Source organism: Heloderma suspectum, chromosome 4 (genome assembly GCF_057233095.1).
Source record: "Heloderma suspectum isolate Gila_16-S chromosome 4, 16-S_ref, whole genome shotgun sequence".
Taxonomy (NCBI): Eukaryota; Metazoa; Chordata; class Lepidosauria; order Squamata; family Helodermatidae; genus Heloderma; species Heloderma suspectum.
In genome coordinates, this window is record NC_139461.1 from 242107208 (window position 1) to 242127320 (window position 20113).

General features: G+C 40.1%; 1 protein-coding gene and 2 long non-coding RNA genes across 4 annotated transcripts in view; 2 read left to right on the forward strand and 1 right to left on the reverse strand.

Moving 5' to 3' along the window:
* The window catches only part of MTCH1 (mitochondrial carrier 1), a 36441-nt gene extending 32974 nt beyond the window's left edge, over window positions 1-3467 (forward strand). Inside the window, exons 12-13 of the transcript XR_014790604.1 lie at window positions 899-1041; window positions 3100-3467. The gene's annotated coding sequence lies outside the window, so the exon portion shown is untranslated. The remainder of the gene's footprint in view (window positions 1-898; window positions 1042-3099) is intronic.
* Window positions 3468-5397: 1930 nt separating this feature from the next.
* LOC146348383 (uncharacterized) overlaps window positions 5398-20113 on the forward strand; it is a 68122-nt gene continuing 53406 nt past the window's right edge. For both annotated transcript variants that reach the window (XR_014790606.1, XR_014790605.1), the window contains exon 1: window positions 5398-5579. This is a non-coding gene — a long non-coding RNA (uncharacterized LOC146348383). The remainder of the gene's footprint in view (window positions 5580-20113) is intronic.
* LOC146348384 (uncharacterized) lies at window positions 5463-10048 on the reverse strand. Its single transcript, XR_014790607.1, has 2 exons — window positions 9241-10048; window positions 5463-8955 (listed from the first exon to the last, which is right to left on the reverse strand). It is a non-coding gene; the product is annotated as an uncharacterized LOC146348384 (long non-coding RNA).

Genomic DNA, 20113 nt, shown 5'->3' on the forward strand with positions numbered 1-20113 from the left:
GAACAGTGGTTATCTCAGGCATTGCTTGACATCATATTTGAAAAATAGACTGTTAGTAGAGGATAGTAGGTTGAATTAAAGCTGGAGTGTAAGATCATTGGGAGCAAAGACAGGGAATTCAAAAGTTAAAGGGCCAAAGACTCAAATGGGAAGGAGGCAGATGTCTTAAACAGTAACCAGTGATGAGAGAGAGACAGAAAGTGCATTTATACATTGGCTTTCCCCCATTATTAGTTATTTCAGTGTATAGCCCAGGCTGTGCTAAAGATTTGGGGCAGGTAACAATCAAATGCGAGAGGCAATGGACTCTTATCAGGATGGTACCAGTAATATGGCCACCGTTGTGTATGATTCAGTTCCCCTTTGCAGTTTTGTCTGCTGATGTTAAATATAGCAGTATACAAAGCTACAGTATATCTCAAATTGCTTGTGTTGTAAACAGCTGTAACATCAGAAATGTGGGCGGAAGGCGGTGGTATCCCTTTATAGAAAAGAATAGAGGCATCCTAAGTTGAGATGATTGGTAATGGCACAGAAGAACAAGGCAACACATAGCAGTGGGATCCAGCAAGAACAGAATGAGCAAGTTTAACAAACCAAGGTTGTATACAGAATGAGGTGAACATTTGTGAAACGCAATAGGAGCTACTTTCTCCTTACCACAACTGTGGTAAACATCATCCAACAATCAGCAGCTAGGGATGTAGAGAAGAAACTGTGCTTGTATCCCATGTGTTTTGCTTTTAAAATTTTATTTCATTATTCATTCATTAAAATCACACTTGTTTCATTATTAAATTGCTTCGAATACATTTGTTTTCATTACTCACGGGTGGATTTTTTTATGTGTGTGGTCTTTCTCTGCCCTTATTTTTATGGCCACCATTTTATTTTCCAGAACGCTTTAGTCTGAGATTGGTGGACACCTTTTTTTCCCTCTAGAATGCCCTGGAATGATGCAGAATCCTGGGCATTCTGGGAAAATAAAATGGTAACTGCCAGGAGGCAAACACCTCAACCAGCTTCTGTCGCTGGAGAAAGGTAAGCCCAGAATGAGTGATGAATGGGTCCGAATGGGATAACAAAAACAGTATTTGTTACTCATATTGATTTGTTGGGTTTGCATTTTTATTCTAGTTTTTCCAGTTTGCACCTCCCAGAACCAAATGTGAACCCAAATGCAGTTTGCAGTTGGAAACCTGTACATTTCCAAGTTTGCAGTGCATTTCACAAAACAAAATAAAAGCATTCGAAAATATGAGCATATTTGAAATATGTGTATGGAAAATGCATACATTTCAAAAATGTACAGAACATGCTTTAGTCCATCGCACACATGTTTGTACACAAAAAGGTCAATCTTTTGAGAAAGGTTCATAAAAATATGTGCGAATTTCCATGCAGAGAAAAAAAAATCCTCACAAACCAATGCGAACCTGAATCAGAACAAGTTTGGTGGTGGAAAATTGGGAATCAAGATGAGAACAAGCTTGACATTAGTTTCGTAACGAATGAACGTTGAAGCGAATAAGCTTCATTCAGTTCAGATTTTCATTCATTACGAAAACAAGTGCACACCCCTATCAGCAGCTGGATGACTGTACAAACATAATGTACAGAGCAGCAGAAGAAGACTTTCTGGAGTAAAAAAAACAACAACCACACACACATTGTTCAGTTTTTCTAACTGCAAACACATTTCTTAGTACCAGAAAATTCAAAGTAAATGTAAAATTGACTTAAATCAGATTGTAAACAGCTTCCATTCTAGTTGACTTTACTCCTAAAGGGAAACTTCATGCTTCTTTTCTTTGTGAACAGAAGAAAATACATACCCATCCTTCGTCACAGTAAAACGAATATCTGTATTTTAAAAAACCAAACTTTAAAATACATCTGTGTCCCTTATTGATGAGCTGAAAGGCAAGCTTCAAGTTGCATCAATGAACAAATTGCCAGTCAAGAAATTCCACTGCTGACTACCTTGGTTTGCCATGGTTCAGTACCAGTACCTTGCAACACTGAGGCTTGTTTAATTTTCATTACAATGAAATCTGGTTTACGAAACCATAGCATAGGTGTGACTGGGTATTTAGGGGACACTTTGCATTGGTACTTGCCCTAATGAAAGATAAGGGACACTGTAAATCTTAGGGAAGAAGCTTATTGTTCCCTCTTAATAAAATTAGGTATGTTTATTTATTTGTGTACTGCCTTTCTGCCAAGATGGTTTACAATTTAAAGTGATCCTAGTTCAGAAATTGGAGGGTTAAAATATATTCCAGTGTTAGCATATGTTTGAACCACTAGGGTGTTTTTCGCCCAGGATATATGCTTCTACCTCTAGAGGGCTCTGCTTGGTTCCAGAGACTTGCAGGCCGCAATGGTGACCATTACTCAACCATTTAGGGGGCATCACTTGAAAGTAGCTACTTCAGCCAGGGGGCTTTGCTACTTCACTTCCAGCAGTTGGACAAATCCATTCTGAGCAGTTTGGATACAATCTGAGAGGCAAAAAACCAGAGTGGGGGTGTCAAGGAGAAAAAAGCTCAGGTTGTTGCTGCTTAAGAAGAGTGTTTTCCTTATTGATAGAAAAATGTATGTCTGCCTGGTAGGAAGGAATCCATAGTTATAATATTAAGGTAAAAAAAGAAGCAGCTGGCGTTCTAATCGGCTGCAATGGGAGGTGACCATGATGGGTGACAGCCTTACGTGTCATTGGACATAATCTTTCTCTAGAGCTGAAAAAGCCCAATAGTATTTCTAAGCATGCTATAGGATTCTGCTGTAGAATACAAAGGCCCTGCCATCATGGCGTCTCTCCTTCATCTCCAGGAAGTTCACGTTTGTGGAGAGAGGGCGGGGGACTGTTAATGCTGAATTCCTGCTTCTGAGTTTATCTCTCTTCCCTCCCGCCCCCTTCACTTAATTCTAAATTGCTGTAGCAGCCTTTAGAGGGCCACTTATGTTGATCCAGATGTAAGGAAAAGCCTCCCCCTCATCCTCTTGCTCTCCCTTGATTAAAACATTATAATTCTTTAATCTCTCTGAATTGAGTTTCTTCCTTAAAAGCTGCCTGTTCTCTTTGATACACCAAAGCAGTTCTTGTCACGCTGCCAAAGGAGGCCGGGTGGAGTGTCACACAGCTCAAACTTTTACAAGCTGAGTGAGCCGGAAAACAAGCAAAGGCACACAGACAAGCAGAGAGAGAGAGAGAGAACGAAAGAACTCTTCTTTTTATTTTTAATTCTTGGATTCTTTTTGCAGAAGAGAGATCTTTGCATTTTTGTTTTTGGGAAGCTCAGCCATAAATATAATTAACTTTTCCAGCTAACTTGATGGCCAACCTCTGCGAAACTTGGAAGGGAGAGGGAAAAAATGACGTCACCACAATCTGGGGGTGCCTTTCTCACTGCCTGTCAGAGCCGAAAGAAAAGAACAGGGCAATAAAACAACGGCTGTCTCTGTCTCCTTCGTTAAACATGGCACTAATTGGATGTTAATTTCTCTTTGCTCTTCTCGCTGTTCGATTGTAAGACCTCCCCCCCCCCCCCGCAAGGCTTTTGCCAGTCGCAGGGAGTCTATACTGTACATTCCCTCCCAATTGTGGGCTCAAACAATTCAGAAGCCGGGTAGTATTAAAAGAGAAGGAGGGAGAGGGAGGGATTGGATTTGGGAGTTTCACGAAGCTCAACATTTTCCTTTCATTGCCCTGTACTTAGTTCAGAGTATTTTTTTTCCCTCTCTCGCTCTGTCTTGCGTTCTGTCCAGTCTCCTTGGCAGCATGAAAAGAAAATTAACCCAACCACTACCCAACCCATGTGTTGAAACAGGCATTTAGGGGAGCCAGTGCAGGCAGGAAGCTGTTGCCGTCTGCAGCCCAGGTCACCCTTAAAGGGTGTTTGTGCTTCTTAGCTTGAATTCTAGAGGGTGCTCAGTGCATCTGATTGATCCATAATGTACACACACACACACACATATGCACACACAGTGGTGCAGTGGAAAGAGGTAAGTTAAGAGCAGGCTTGAGGGAGAGCAGGGGGAGATTTACCAAGGGAGATGGTGGGTGGGTGGAGGAGAAGAAGAAGGGGAGGGGAAGAAGCGGGAGGAGGTGGAGGGTAGAAATGTGGGAGTAAAGTCCTACCTGGGATCGGTGCCAACTTCCTGCACAGGGCTGCAGACCCGCAGCTTTGAGCAACCCACAAGAGGCGACTTTTCTCTCTTGTCACGATTCCAAGAGGCAAGGAAGGCAACAGGAACAGGTAGTACAACAGATGCAAAGCAGCCTTGTTTGCCAGGGTGCTGGTGGGTAAATCCTCTTTTTTTTTCCCTCCCCCCCCCCCTTTCTCCAATCCTTATTGCAGCCAGCTGTATTTTTAAAAGAATCCTTTCAAGCAGGGTTGATGGAGGCTTTTTAATTAAAAAAAAAAATTCTTTTATTTGGGAGGGGGTTGAGGGAGGTGGAATTCTCTTGTCAGTACCTCCTCTCCGTTAAGATTAACATGCAGAAGATGCGCCTGTCACTTTGCTTACTGTCAGTGCCTGTTCAGGGATGGGAGACGGCTTTGTTCCGCGCTGCCTGGGAAGCTGTGCCAACTCTGACTTGGCAGCCAAGCCAGAGTGGGCAGGGAGAACGCGAAGAGAGCGAGCGAGGGAGAGAATGATTGCTGAGGCTTCCAAAGTGGGAAGTGGCTGTAGGCCCATTTCCAAGCAAGGCAGCTATTCACTCTGCCCCTTTCTCTTTCTTCCTCTGTCTCTCTCTAAGACTGGCACAGATAAAATGGAAAATCAGGGAGGGTTTTTTTTAAATCTGTTCTTCTCTGGCATATCCTGGTGGTTTGTTTGTTTGTTTTTAAGCCATCCTCCCCTGCCTCAATTTCTGCCTTTCGTTACATTTTTCAGTCGGCAAAAGCAAAATGCTTCTTACATAACTAGGATGGGGTGGGATTTTTGTCGTTTTTGGTTTGGTGGTGGGGGTTTTTTCACCCTCTATCTATTTGGCTGTGTTAAAGAACTGCCGCCTCCAGCATCTCAAGTTCAGGAAAGTAGGAGCCAAGATTTATTTTACGTGCGTACATGGGGCTGATAGTGTGGGGAGACGGGGGAAATTAGCCATTTGTTTTAACCTGTATCGATCAAAATCAAGCAGTGTTGTTTTGTCCTGTTTTCACAAAAGACTGAGAAACTTTTTGTGCACCAGCTCCTGAAAAGTCAATGGTGTGTGGCTTTTTTAAAAAGTATTTTAAAAGACCATGTTAATAATGGGAGACCATCCCAGGGGAACGCTAACCAAAGGTTCCAAGTGCTGGAATTCTTGCCAGCTTCCCTTTGTGCCAGCCTCTTGTCGGCCTTGGCGTCTCATTTGGATGAAGCCTGGCATGCAGGCACCGCCCATTTCTTGGCACTGAGCTGCTATGAGAAGGAAAAGGGAACGCAGGAGAGGGGGGGAAGCTGTCTCACTCAAACTGGCCTTTCTCGAAAAAAAGAAACCATTCCTGATGATTGTCCAGATAATCGGAACTAAAGCCAGCGGCTACCGAGCAACAAAACCCTTCTCCTTCCCGGCACATCTCTTTCTGGTACGAAATCAAATGTAGCTCTTTTTAAAATGTTTGAAAATGCCATTTTATTTGTCCAAATGTTCTGGCACTTGCTACTGCAATGTCCTGCCCCAACCTTCCCGCTTTTCGTGGTGCTAAAACATCCGACTTCTTTTTATAAAAAAACCCAACAAACTTGATGGTGGATTTTAGTATCTATTTCACTGGCCCACTCATAGATCAGGCTTTTGTTCTGGTTCTGTAAATAATTTGATTATGGGTATTTGGGAGGTTGGGGTTTGGGGGGAAAATTTTGGATTTTTGCCACTGCGCAGGAGAGGGGAAAGTGTTGAATCAGACTTGCAATTCAACATGGCAGCCCTAACTAAGATAGTATGGCTTTGCAATGTGAAAAGACGTGGCACGAAACATCCCTTTTCGAAGACATAAAATTTGGCAGAGCTGAGGTGACAGAGAAATAGAGGAATCATTATTCCCTTGGGGGAATAATTTGGGAGGATTTTATGTGCTGCCTTCAAGAAGGAGAGTTCGGCCATGTTATCCTCATCTTGGAATTTTGCAAAGGTTAACTATTTACAAGCTGTTCTGTGCTTATCATTTACATGCTAATTTATGTTTTGTCCTTTTTTCTTTTTGCTCAGTCGGCACATATTTGGGGCTTATGAAATGCGGGAAGGATGATTTGGTGTGTGTTAGGTAGATTTCTGGTAGCCTTCAAGGTTGGAGGATGACATCATCACTTGGTCTTTATTCGGAGAAATCCAGAGCATCATGGAAGTATCTGGAAAGAGTGAAGTGGATGCTTTTTCAAAGTGCCCACCTTGCTTCATTTTGAAGGCTTGTCCTTTCTTAATGGTAGTTCCTCCCTCCAATTGCCACAGCAATTGACCTTTGATGGGTCATGCCACAGCAAAACCGAGTCCCTCGTGACTTATACTGATGGAATGGAGTTTAAGGGCTTTGCCTTGTGTCTGAAAATCTGGCCTCTATTGCAAGCTTAATTTAGGCCCCTGTTGTCTAAAACAAAAGAATATTGTTTCCCTGAGAGTAACAGATTCCTCCTACATGCAACAGCTTCCTTGTAAATGTTTTGTTATTAACAAAGCCCCCAAAATGGGAAGCAATCCCTTGCCTACCCCTCATAACAATATATAGAAACTTTAGTATGGCTTGCTAAATGGACATGTTGAATGCAAAACAATGAATCCCAGCGGTGCCATAGCTTAAACTAGTGCTCTAATCAACAACTGAACATGACCTCTCAAGCTCTCTGAGAACTGGGCCTTCCCCTCATTTTTCTAGATTCCCCATTTCCCACTGCCACAGAGACGGAGAGTTCTGGCACTGAGGATAAACCTTGGTTCTTGCCCCCTCAGGTAGAAGAGGGCTTACTACCTAAGCTGAGAAGAAATCACTTCTTCACAAAATGTAGAACCATCCCCTTCTTTCTGCAGCCTTGCGAATAACACATATGCAAGAAAATTCCTTGACCCCCAGCTACAGTGTTTATAACTCAGTGGGGTATGTTTAAGAGCTAGCAGAATGGGACTGAGGGTATAGATGCCTAGATTTCTCTGTACTTGCTTTTGACTGTGTTTTGGTTTAGTTTTGTGTTGGTTGGTTCAGAGTTTTACTTTTATGGATTAAAAACAAAATCTAGATTGGGGTATTGAGAGCTATACAATATTCTCTTTTGTGAACACAGCTTACTGTAGTAGATTTACAGCTTGGGCATTTGCTGTAAATCCACCATTTTGTACCTTGATTGCCTTGTTCGTCTCACAGTTCCAGTGGAAGCAGGAACTAGCTTGTGTTTTTCTATGTCCTCAACTGTAAGTTATGCCAGAGAACACAATTCACTGCTCTTGCCATACTTGAATGTTCACACAAGTCTAGCTTTCCCAATATAGATTTGATCACTTGCTAATTTGCTGTTTGTTTAAATCTGTATCCTGCCCTATCAAGCAGGCTCAGGGTGGCATGTGATATTTTAAAAGTACTTCTCTATTGGAGCATAAGCCTCCTTTGCAATGCGGACACCCATCCCTTTGCAATCCTACTCAAACTCTCCTTAAAGCCTAAAACATATTTTAAATAACTTTAAAATCATGCTGAAATCATACTTAATTAAAACTTTGTGGATGCATAAAAATACTGCATGATGACCTTTACAGACAAAAGTAACAGATGTGCATATATCCAGTTGGAAGCAAGGTGCTCAACTGGAATGCTCAGCATCCCTTAAAAAAAAGTTCAGACATCCATATTCCACTGGTTTACACTTTTTCTGTTATTCTCCACCAAGTATATTCAGTAGTGTACCCTAATCATCACTTGGGCTTTTTGAGCATTCGTCTTGATTGCACAAAAAAACCTCATGGGCTGGGTTTATTTAATATTCAATATGAATGTTCAAAAAGCCCATTTGATCAAATCGCTTGGGGAATGTGTGGCAAACTGTTGGAGGGCACAGGGTAACAGTGGTGATGAAATACAAACCGCATTTCGAGTCAGGCCCAGCATAAATTGACCAGACATGGCTCAAAATGAAGTCAGACATTTTGAACAGGGGAGTTCTCATTTCTCCTTCCTTCAAAATCTTGCATCACCCATAATATTCAGCCGTGCAGACGTGACTCATTTGCTAGCATTAAGAGCTTGGTTGTGCCGTTTTTCTATGGAAGGTACTCCAGAGGGTGCAAAAATCCAAGCATCACCCACAACTTAAAATTGGGCCTGGCGACTGGCACTTGGCTTGCTGTTGAGAGCAGTAATCTGGTTTCTACTCTTTCCATGTGTGCTGCTGTTCTTTACTGTTTACTTTACAATTCTTTATTTGACTACACAACATTTTTGTTCTTTCTTGTACATGTCAGTCTTAGAAGCAAATCCGTCCTTCGTTCTTCTATTCCTCTTTGAGCTTCATGTCCACTAAATGTTTTCTTTCCTAGTCTTCATTTCCTCCCCCCACCCCTGTCATTTTTAACCTTTTCTACTTTTCCTCTTTCCTCCATTTTCTCCAACAGCCTTCCATTGATGCAGGATTTAATTTGAGACCGGACTTTCCAAGGCACAGCACCAGAAGTGCTTTCAGTGCTACGGCTTGGCTCTGGAAGATCTGTGATAGTAATACAAATGGCTTTGAGCATATGCAGAATTCTAGAGCAAGGGTATGACTTCCAGGGTAGGAAGTCACTTCTGATTTATTCACTACCTGAAAAGTAGAGGGATGGAAAAGAGCACATCAGCTAGAGCAATGGTACATGCAGGTCTACATCTCCCCATAAAGCTTCCTAGAAAATCTATCTAAGAACAAATGTTTGCACTCCTGCTCCAAACATAATGCTGTCTTGATGATCTAGAATATCCATTGATATAAAACAAGTTAGCCCACCTGAAGTAAATACAGCTGTGCTGTACACTGTCATTAGCTAAGGCTCTGGCACTTTTGGTTTCTCCCTTCCCCATGAAGTTAATAGTTACAGATCCTTCAAGAAGCAGGGTAATTCCTAAACTGCACAAACCTTTAGCATGACCTTTTAGGAAGATACTACCATAGTGTATAAATCACACTTCCTCAACCTGGTGCCCTCCAGATGTGTTGGACTGCAACTTCCATCATTCCCAACCAACTGGCTAGGAATGAAGGGAGTGGTAGTCCAACACATCTGGAGGGCACCAGGTTGGGGAAGGCTACATAAATCAAAGCTTGGTGATTATACAGAGTGGCCCAAAAGTAGGAATACAGTATAGTTTATTTGCATTTTATTACATTGTTTATTACATTTACATTTGTTTAACACTGTTTAATCTCGTAAGTGATCAAAATGTATTCCATCAATGTTGCAACATTCCTCGAACCTGTCCAGAACACTGTGACACACAGTACGACACAAATTCCAGTCCACATCAATGTCCATAAATGCTTCTGAGATGAACTCTTTTAAATCATCCACTGTCCAGGGATTCCTCTCAAAAACCTTATTCTTTACTACGCCCCCCAAAAAGAAGTCCATTGGTATTAAGTCAGGTGAACGTGGCAGCCATTCAATGCTGCCACGTCATCCGATCCAATGCTGTGGGAAGGTGTTGTCAAGATAGTCTCTTACTGCAAAAGCATAATGAGGAGGTGCCCCATCTTGTTGGAAGAGCAGTTCGGCCAAGTTAGCCCTGGTTCTGAGTTGTGGCACTACCACGTCTCATAACATGTTTAGGTACTGTTCACAAATGTCAGAGCGACTCTCATCTCATTTTCCTCTGTCATAGACGTCCTAGGACGTCCAGATTTTGGTGCATTAGCCACTGCACCTGTTGCTTCAAATTTATCTCTAAGACAATAAATTGTCAGACATGTTGATGGAGGAGTGTCAGATGCTTCTTGCCACACTGTGCGCACCTGCTCAGCATTTTCAGTCTTCCAGTACTGCTTTAGAATCCACTTTCTTTGTTCTTGACTCAAGTTTGCTGCCATCATTCACAATATCAGTAAAAAAAAAACTAAAAAACTAAACAACTGTATACCTACTTAAGTGCCTCACTCCCCTCACTCTCTACATTTAACTGATTTAACTGTCACTCGCTGTCACACACTCTTCCCAACTGTCATTCTGACTCCACCCACACATCTTCTACTCACACATTTTCTCTCCCCCCCCCCCATCAACATTCTAAACAACTGTATACCTACTTTGGGCCACCTGGTATGCTCACTGGCTACCACTTTGGGCCCAGTTTCCTGTATGGGAAGCAAATCCAAAATAACCTTACTTCATTTACTTCCCAGTCTCACCTTATGCCCACCTAGAGTACCTCCATTGACTTCAGTGGACTTCCACGGGATTGTACAGATCAATGCAGAACTATTCCATCTCTTTTTTAAAAAGCAGGCTAAGCTCACATAGGCACCCAGACTCTTGCACCTTTTAAACTGTTGAGCAACATGGTTGCTGATGAACAGCTTTCAGTTGGAAGCATTAGACATTAGAAAACTTTTGTTTTCTAGCTATGGATCCAATTATTCTGTGGATATAGCACCAAACAAGTTTGCCTCTTGACTTGGCCAGTACACATAGTACTACACAAACTTAAGAGCTCATACACAGTGAGACCCTTAAAGTTTTTTTGGTCTTTTTTTCATACTTTTCAACAAGTGACAAGTGGAAAAATAGGTATGCTTTGTTTTCTTTTGGTGAAGAAGGGGATAGTGAACAGGCCATTAAAGTGAGCCACATCCATTTGACTTGGTGACATGCCCTTTTAAAATTATTTTGAATTATTAACTTCAAAGTATACATTTCCTTATATCCTAAAATGTGCAATTCATCATTTAGATGCTTTAAATGTGTATGGCTTGTTGTCACACCACATATAATTAACTGTTTTTTTCTTATAAACTTGGCTTATCCCCCATGTACACACACAGATTTCCTTATGCATCTGATGTCATAGGCTTTTGCCTACAAAAGCACATACTACAATATTTATCTAAGATGCCACAGCACTTTTGTCTTCTTCCAACTAGTCTGGGAACCTTAGCATATCTTCTAGGAGGTGGGGAATACTATTATATGCATAGTGGGGTGCATTCTTTTCAGAATGAATGAAAATTCAAACTCATTCAGTTCAGTTTTCATTTGTTCTAAAATGAATGCAAAGAGAACAAATAATGGAACCCCAATGGGGGACTCCCATCTGTACCAATTTCTACCCATGCATATAATCTTACCTCTCTCTGGTGGTGGCGGCAGAGCCATTCCTGGCTGCTGCCAGCTTATTCACTAGGAATGCCCCAGATGTTGTGTAATTCCAGGGCATTCTGGGAGGGGAAGATGGCAGCTGCCAGTGGAAGAGGCATCTTTTTTGTGGCAGCTGCCATTCCCCCCCTCCCCAGAATGCCCCAGAACAACATTACATCCAGGGGTAAATAAAAAGTAAATATCTGGGTAAATAAAAGAGTGGCCACCAGAAACTGCCACAAAAGTAAGCTTCTGCTTCCAGAGGTGGAAAAAAATAATGGTTAAAAAGTAGGAAAACAATTCAATGAACATAAATGTGAACGACAAATTGAATTTGAGTACAATGAATAAATTATGAAACACATGTGATTTTAACAAATGAAAAATGAACAAAATCAGGTTTTAATAACAAAAATGTATGAAGTAACAAAATGAAACTAGTTTTCTTGTACACCCCTAATTTTAGACTTTACACTTTACAAGACTTTTATTTTATATGCATTTGTTATTCTCCCCCTACTCCGTTCCACAATAAATAAAAATGTGGAACTCATATCATAGAAGTGTAAAGGACTCCATTGCTCATCAGTTCAATCTTTTGCAATGGGACGGGAAGCCCTATAGTTAAAGCATCCTTGACAACGCCTAGCCAGCCCAACGCCTAGCCAGCCCAATCATCTTTAGCTATGGGCGTGTAAATACTCATTTTAAACTACTAACACCTACAACTGAAGTGGAATGCCATGCTAATCAAAAGCAGCAGAGTCATGCAGCACAGCCCCATCTACCTGACCATTCTTTTCGCACAGTAAAAGGTAATTTTGAGATTGTGTCTAGGACTGATCTCCTAGGATGCTGAAACAGTCCTTAGGAGATAGCATAAGGGGGCTGTCATTGCTCCTACAACTACCAGTGCTTGCAAGCTCTTTTGTGCAGGAGATGACTACCAGTGCAGAAGAATCACAAGTGTAGCTACATTGAGGGAGAGACAGAACTTGGCATCATTCAAGGCCACTTTGTGCAAAACCCAAGACTTTTAAGAGAAGTTCTAGGGATGTTTGCAATAAAATGAAAGATAATATAATTGACCCATTTGCTTTTCATGTACATTAATGAGATAGCCACCATCTATCTACTGCGAGAATGAAATGTATTTGTGAATGCAAGGGATTCAGATGGCACATTGGAGACAATAATATGAATGGAGAGTTATGTGAAATTAGTTCCAAAATTGCATATCTCATTATTTATACAATTATTATTTTTTCTTCTGCATAAGGTTTGAGCTTTTTTAAAAGAAACCTTGGTTTATATTCAGAATTACATTTTTGTTCCAGTTCATGCATTCTAAATGAACTACAGTTAAAACATGACTGCAGATACAATCAATGGGGTACTATTATCCAATACCAGCTGAACTCATTTAGCACAACATTGTGGTGAGGTGTTGGATGCCTACATGTTATCCTGATTTGATTTCTAGTAGCTGATGGCAAGTTTAATGTTAGTTTCCAATTTCCCTGTATCTTCAGTCCATACTTTATCAAGACTGTATTACATGCTCCATTCTTTTTCACTGCATTTAATGTACCATTGTATTAATAGGGTGCCTTGACATTTCTTTGTTTTTCCATGTTACCCCAATGGCACAATCGAAATTAAACATGTTAAACTGAATATTTCACTTGAGCAACAATGTGGCAGTGTTACTCTAAACCACCGTATCTTACCTTAAACTCATCATAACCATTAAGTGTCATGACCTTGCATCTAAGTCTCATTCATTCTTTTGAAAAAACTTTGTTTGTTGTTTCTCTCTTTGATGCATGAACTTTCCCTTTTGCTTGTACACCCTTATGTACATATTTATTTGTGCACAATATCATGCCTATAATACCACCACATCTATGCAAATAACCTCTTGATTCAATTGCTGTGATTTCACAAAATATGATGAGTAGAGAAGAGATTCTATGACAGTGTTTATCCTTCCTAAATGTGACCATGAGCTTCCCTCAAGCCCCAGTTGGACTTTCAGTCATAACTCACACTACATCTATTCATCATAGCACCTAGGCATTCTGTAAAGAATGCTACCCATGTGGTCTACAACACAAACTGACCCAAGGTGAAAATCTGTAGTGCAGCCCTGTCCCGTTGCTTATTAAGATGCTAATAATATTCCACATTCATTTCAGATATAGCTAGAGGACATGAGGCACTTGTAAAGCTTGAAATGATGTACATTCTCCATACTCCTTTATGTGTGAAAAGATAATTGAGAGTGTTGTATTGGAATTGGTCCCAAGCTATGTAATCTGAACAGTTAAGGTGCACGCATTCGTGTGACCAACATACACATCAGAATGATCTACTCATCATGCCCAGTCTTGTTTTACCTCCCTAACTGGGTGCCTCAAATGTCCATTTACATCTGGGAGAACTGGAAGGAGCCAATCACGTGATGATGTGAGGAATAACCAGGTGCCTTAGCCACTGAAAACCTGCACTTCCACCTCCCTTACAAGCTTTGAAAATTACTACCTGCCTCAAAGAGGAGCAGACCATATCTAGTTCCTTTTTAAGGGAATGGAATTTGGGATACTGTTAGCGAATGGGGGAGAAATTCATTCAGTTCACCTTATTTCATGCTTTTGAACCACTATGTGGACTGAAACTCAGTTACCCTTTGGAATTTGCACTTCTCCAATAATAATAATGATGATGATGATGGAATTCTCCAGTCAAAAATTATGTATGAAAATGCATATAAATAACATTAAAATGGATTATATTAGGAAAATTGCTTGCAAAAATGTGTTAGGAGAAATGTGTACAAAAATGCTTACTATTTGGAATGAACCGAACTTAAGTCTGGAGAAATTCTCAAAGTTCGAGATGAGCCGAAGTTAAGACTGGAAAAATGAGAAACTAAAATAGATCTGTCCATCCCTAGATGCTGTGAATGGCAAATTTAATTAAATGTAGAAAATTGAAAATATAAAGATGCTCATGGATTACCATCTATGTGGTGTAGCCTGAACTAGTATATAACATTTGAGTTCATAATATTGACAAGCAGTTATTGAAGCAAGGGTCAAACACAGAAGCCAGTTGAGTTACGGTTGGCAGGCATACCCTGAATGTCTCTCTCTCTCTCTTATTTCCTTACTGTACTTTATGTATGAATGGCAAGTTTTTAATTAAATTATCTGCCCTGATTCTTGCTATCAAATTATCAGACTATGGCTTTTGAAGTGGACATTTCAGCAAGTTTCCTGGGATGAACTAGGGAAGCTTTTTGAACACCCATTGCTTATAAGACTAGATCCATTTATGTAAGCTAGGTGGGGCATAGCTCTTGCCTACAACTGATCACAATCAACTAAGCCTAACTGGTCTTTCCAAAAGGAGATTAACAAGGCCTGGCCTCTTCCTAACAAGGGTGCATAGCTAAATTATACATCCATCTCTGCAGCCCTGCAGAGGCCGCCTCCTCCTCCTCTGCTTTGCCGCATTCCATGGAAGAGCATTAAAGACTTGCTGTCCAATTACTTGCTTCCAGAATAACCTTTGAATCCACGTCCCACTAATTTTTACCACAACTTTGGCCCTAGAGCACCACCTCACCCCATTCTAGCAAGAAACAGATTTTGAAACATGTCCAGCTCTGGAGCATTGTATCTTATGTCTGACTTCTACCAGGTAATGTACACTAAGTGTTAATCTGGGCTATGTTGCTACACTGCTGTGATAAAACCTGGAGATTGCTTCCAGAGCAGGGACCTCCTCATTCATAATAAATCCACCATTAGCCTATACAACATTGTCTCTGGCTGGTTCAGGAAAACTAAATAAATAAACAAACAGCTAACTACAAAGCAGTTTTTAAAAGTTACTTTATCAAGCATTTTAGAGGTCTTTCTTTAGATTTAGTAAAAGGAACATATCACAGATCATGACTTTTTCTTTATAATTTATTAAAGTATAAATTAAAATATTACAAATATTGCTACATCACTAATAAGTAAATTCTTGATAGCATAACTCTTACACCATTGACCGTTCTCCCTGCCAAAATATTCTCATCAACTCTGATAGTGTTTCAAAATTTAAAAAGGCCATCATTGGTCCAGTTATGAGACTGCCATCTCATAACTGGAGTTTGTTTCTTCTCATAAGCATTTTATATATGTCAGCTTGTTCATTAACATAATCTGCCATAGTTCCTATGTCCATTTCACAGTTGTTAGTAATAGTTTTATTTTGCCAACAGGATCTGAGCCAATATCAATAAATTTCTCACCAAAATCGTATGCTTTTTCATAGCATATAGCTTCAGAACACTCAGAAAGATCACCAATGCACTCAGAAAGATCACCAATTGCCTTGATGGTGTTTTAAATCTAACAATATCCATTTAAAAATCTATTCCTCTAATAAACCACCGTGTTTGCAGTTCCACTATGTGTGCATCTGCACAATTTCACCTCCAATTTCTACCAGCATTATTTCCATAAGTCATTTTAATATTAACTGGTATATAATACACTTGGCATAATGACCCTGTAAACATTTGTCTTTGGGTTGTATTCTACTGTGTCCAGCTACCAGCAAAACCTCTTCCCCACTTCAACCCCCTGTGCCCCCTAAATCGGCTCTTGGAGTTGGGAGACCCTCCAGATCTGATTTGTAGGGTATGGGGGTACAACATAAAGCAGAGGAAGGGGAAGCCCCATTGCAGCACTGGAAATCCATTCATGTGATGTTGGATGTCACCCTTTGAGTTTGCATCCAAGGAATATGAGGGCCTTTCCTTACAGATACGAACTCACTGAACATTTAAAATTACAGCTTGTGGGACTTTTTGACAGTTACCTTGATGTTTAAGCACGCTAATTCGAAGAGGGGGATCTGCACACACAAACATCCTCCATGTGTGGACATCCTTTTCTGGATTGGGAACCAGAGGTATAAATCAGATGCACATCTGAATGCAGATGCTGTCAATCCAGATTTCATTGCTTTCAATGGGATGCACATCTCCGTGGCAACAAATATTTCTGAAGGACTGCTTAGCCATAACAACAGTGATTTCATACTGCTTATCCACTATAATAATGTCTGTTTGTCTCGATTTGGGATGAGCAATTAGTATTGGACAACTCAGCCATTGTGTTCAATAGAAAGTTAAAGTGTTTCCAGATAGCTGCTTCCTCCATTAAAGGTAGTGGTAAACTGTAATGAGAAAACCACTTCATGGGAAAAAATACCAACTAGCATGAAGAACTGGCATTACCATCACTGGTTTTGTGCCATCCAACTGATGTTATCAGTCTATTTGGGCTTAATGAGATCAGCATAGGGATTTGCACAATGGGTACTGTAAATGTCAGGCATGTCAGATTGTCGTTCACAAAAGTCTGTACCTGGAAACTCCTTTAAATATTTTATTATAGAATCATAGGTACTTCCTAATAATATGCTGAAGACTGTCATTCCAGAATAAGCTAGCACTTGAGATCTGGTCCTCACAATAAAACTACAACCTAGTTATGCCAAACTATGAATCATTACTGCTGCATCAGAAGTGGACATTTATGAGACAGACTATGATCTTATCTTTTAAAAAATATCAGCTGGATTTTCCTTTGACCTCCTCCATGAAGTATGAGAAGCCATCTAGAAGCTGTATTGTCCATATGGCCAAAGACTCTTCTCTTGAGAAGACCTTTACTGTGCCTTTAATGAAATATTTGTGCAGCTTCTTACCAAGGGAAGGTCAGTTAAGTTTGACACTGCCAGGTGGTTTCCATTACCCTGCTCTTTTCCCATTGGGAATTTTTCCGCAGAATTTGTGTGTGTGTCCCTTTTTGGCTAAGAAGTATAAGCTGAGTCATGCTTCTACTTGTGCCAGAAATAAGCTAGTCCTAGGAAAGATGTGTTTCTCTTTAAGATCAGCAGATTCAAACTTCATGAGCAATAGCATGTAAGAAACCTCAGAAGCTGATCTATTTAGGCTTAGCTCTTCTACCCCATAGAAGAAAGGGAAGGTGTATCTCTGAGGAGCTTTGATGATTCCTTTCTAACTTACACATACCCACACACATCTCTCCTGGCTTCTCTCTCCCCTCCCTTCCTTTTTTCTCCCTCTTTCGAGGCATGCAAAATGGCTGCTGCCTGGCCAACTCGTCTTCCGTCAGAAAGGGGAAGCGAAGAGGCTGGGACGTGGCTCTTTTGGGTATCTTCGGCCATGTTTGAACCTAACTCTTTCATCTCTACGTGGCACCATCTGTAACAAAACCGAGAAAGCCGGTCTGGAATAAAACCAGAGTTGGAGACACATGTGGGTAGTTTTGGCATATGCCGAGTGTTGCAAATAGGCTGGGTTGCCAAAATGAGCTATTGTGTTATCGGTGTAACATTACTCGGTACAGCCAGGATTGTGGTGCTGTGCCTAGAACAGCTGGAAAGGTTTGTTTGCAGTATCAAAGGAAATTGTGTTTCTTGTATGTTTTTTTTGGATGTTGTATCATCAATTGTTGTTTGATTAAGCACTAAAATTGTGAATAATTGTATGTAGTTGGTCAATGTGATTATGACAGGCCATGCTATACGTAGGATTTAACTTATCCCACTTCCATTCTTGTTTTTCAATTCTGAAAGCAGGATTTGGTTATATATATATATATATATATATATATATATTGTGCCAAGAGTCTTTATGTTCTACATCTGTTGATCAATTTATCTATGCCGACTTATTTTCCTCAAAAATTCTTACCTCAAGGAAAGTCAAATTGTATTTTTTTAAAAGCACTGCTGTAGTTGAATACCATAGTTTCATTGTTGCTTATATAAGAGTGGAGCTAGCATTGTAAGAGAAAATTCCTGCTGTAATATGTGCAAGTCCTATAATAAATTATAAGAATTCATGACACTTCATGCCAGAAGCATCTGAAGAACAGCTGAAAAGACCTTGATGCCATTTCTAAGCATCTTTGTAGAGTTCAGTGTCCTCAGTACTATAATAGTGCAATGTTAGTTGTGTGTCTGTTATTAAGAGCAACATATTTCTTTCCAGTGGTGTCAAAAAGCTGGTGCTAGAGAAGAAGCCAGTTCGTTTCATGACTATTTTGTGAATACCCACTGGAAAGGTACTAAACTTTAAAGAGCTGAGTAAGTCAGGACTAGTAAGTTAGAATGGTGATACGTCTGTATATATATATAATATTTATCTCTACATAGATAAAAAGATGGTACTGGATTTGTAGCAATAGTAATTAGAGTTGTGGTACAGAATCCATCTATTATCTGGACAGTTGTTTTTTAATGTAATATAATACATTATGTTATATTACATACAAAAAGGAATATAAAAAAAACCTTCCCCCACCCCTGGACAATAACCTTGTCTGCAATAGATAGGTAAGTGGAACATGGGAGAAAATAGAGTAGAAGATTATGCTTTTCCAGAATAAGAGATACTTCAGATTATGAGTTGTATTTAAATAATTATATAACAAGAAATATTATTGCCCAAATATTAACAATACCTAAAATATATGGAAATGTTCTATACAAGGTACAAGAAGGTACTTTTTGAGCCACTCTTTCTGTCATGATTACTGACCATTTAAACATTAAAAGTCTTATACTTTATCCACTGCATGGAGTTTAAGATGTTGAACCTTTATTCATGCCATGAAGTTACACGGGTAGGAGGTACAGAGGGTATGTAATTTGCAACTATAATTTGTGTTGTGTACACTTATACATAGCTTGTACATGATTTATGGAGAATTATCAAATCAAAAGCATGATACAGGAACAGTCAAGGTAATATGAATATTTGTAGTTTTAGTGAAAGCTGTTAAACATAATGAAGGAAACGCCCACAATATATTAAAGCCACCATCCTACACCCACTTATCTGGGAGTAAGCCCCATTAAACTCACGTGAGTAGCCTGTATGGGATTCCACTATAAATCAGTAAACTGGAGAACAACTAATTTGTCACTTATTAAAACAACTGTTTCTGATTTTAAGCCATTTAGAAATGTCAAATTCATTCCTAATTTGGATTATGACTGAAGCAAAAGAAGGGAAAATTGCACCCCTGCACTACTGTTAACTTGGAAATGTAGGGAAAATGAGTTGCGCTGTTTTTCTCAAGAATTGAGGAGTCAAGGCATTGAATAACCTGTTGAGCTGCCTAGGAAGTTCAGATCCCCCCCCTCCCCCGAAGCATGAATGGCATTGGGCAATTTCTAAGGGCTTTTCCAACTATTGTTTATTAGTTCAATATATGTGCAACAGCCAATTACTTGCTGAGGGGTTCCTGATGTCTTCCTTCCAGGTAGTGCTTCTGTTGCAGGGATATTGCATTTTCCCAGACTGCCAAATTTCGTTGCCGAGAAACAGTAACTCTTTTCTGTGTTACTGCACTCATTTCTTTTGCTATTGCCATATGGAATGTGATTGCACAAGTGCCACCGGCCTGTGACATCACTGGTGTCAAGTGACACAGGGCCAGGGGATTTTGTGAACTTTCTTAAAAGGTTTTGTTTTGTTTTATTTGTATGTTCAGCTGTATTGTTCTAGCATGGGAGTGTTTATAAAGCCTTTTTTTTAAGCTGGGGGTGGAGAACAACTTGGGGGGGGGGAACCTAAGATCACCCCTTCTGCTGCAGTGCCTTCCTCCCCCCATTCCTTTTTTACATTTTTATCCCAGAATTAAAAAGGGCTCTCAAGGAAGCTAAATAGACTTAATTTTTCCCCCTCCCCTGTTCAAAACTCTTAAGGAATCACAACTA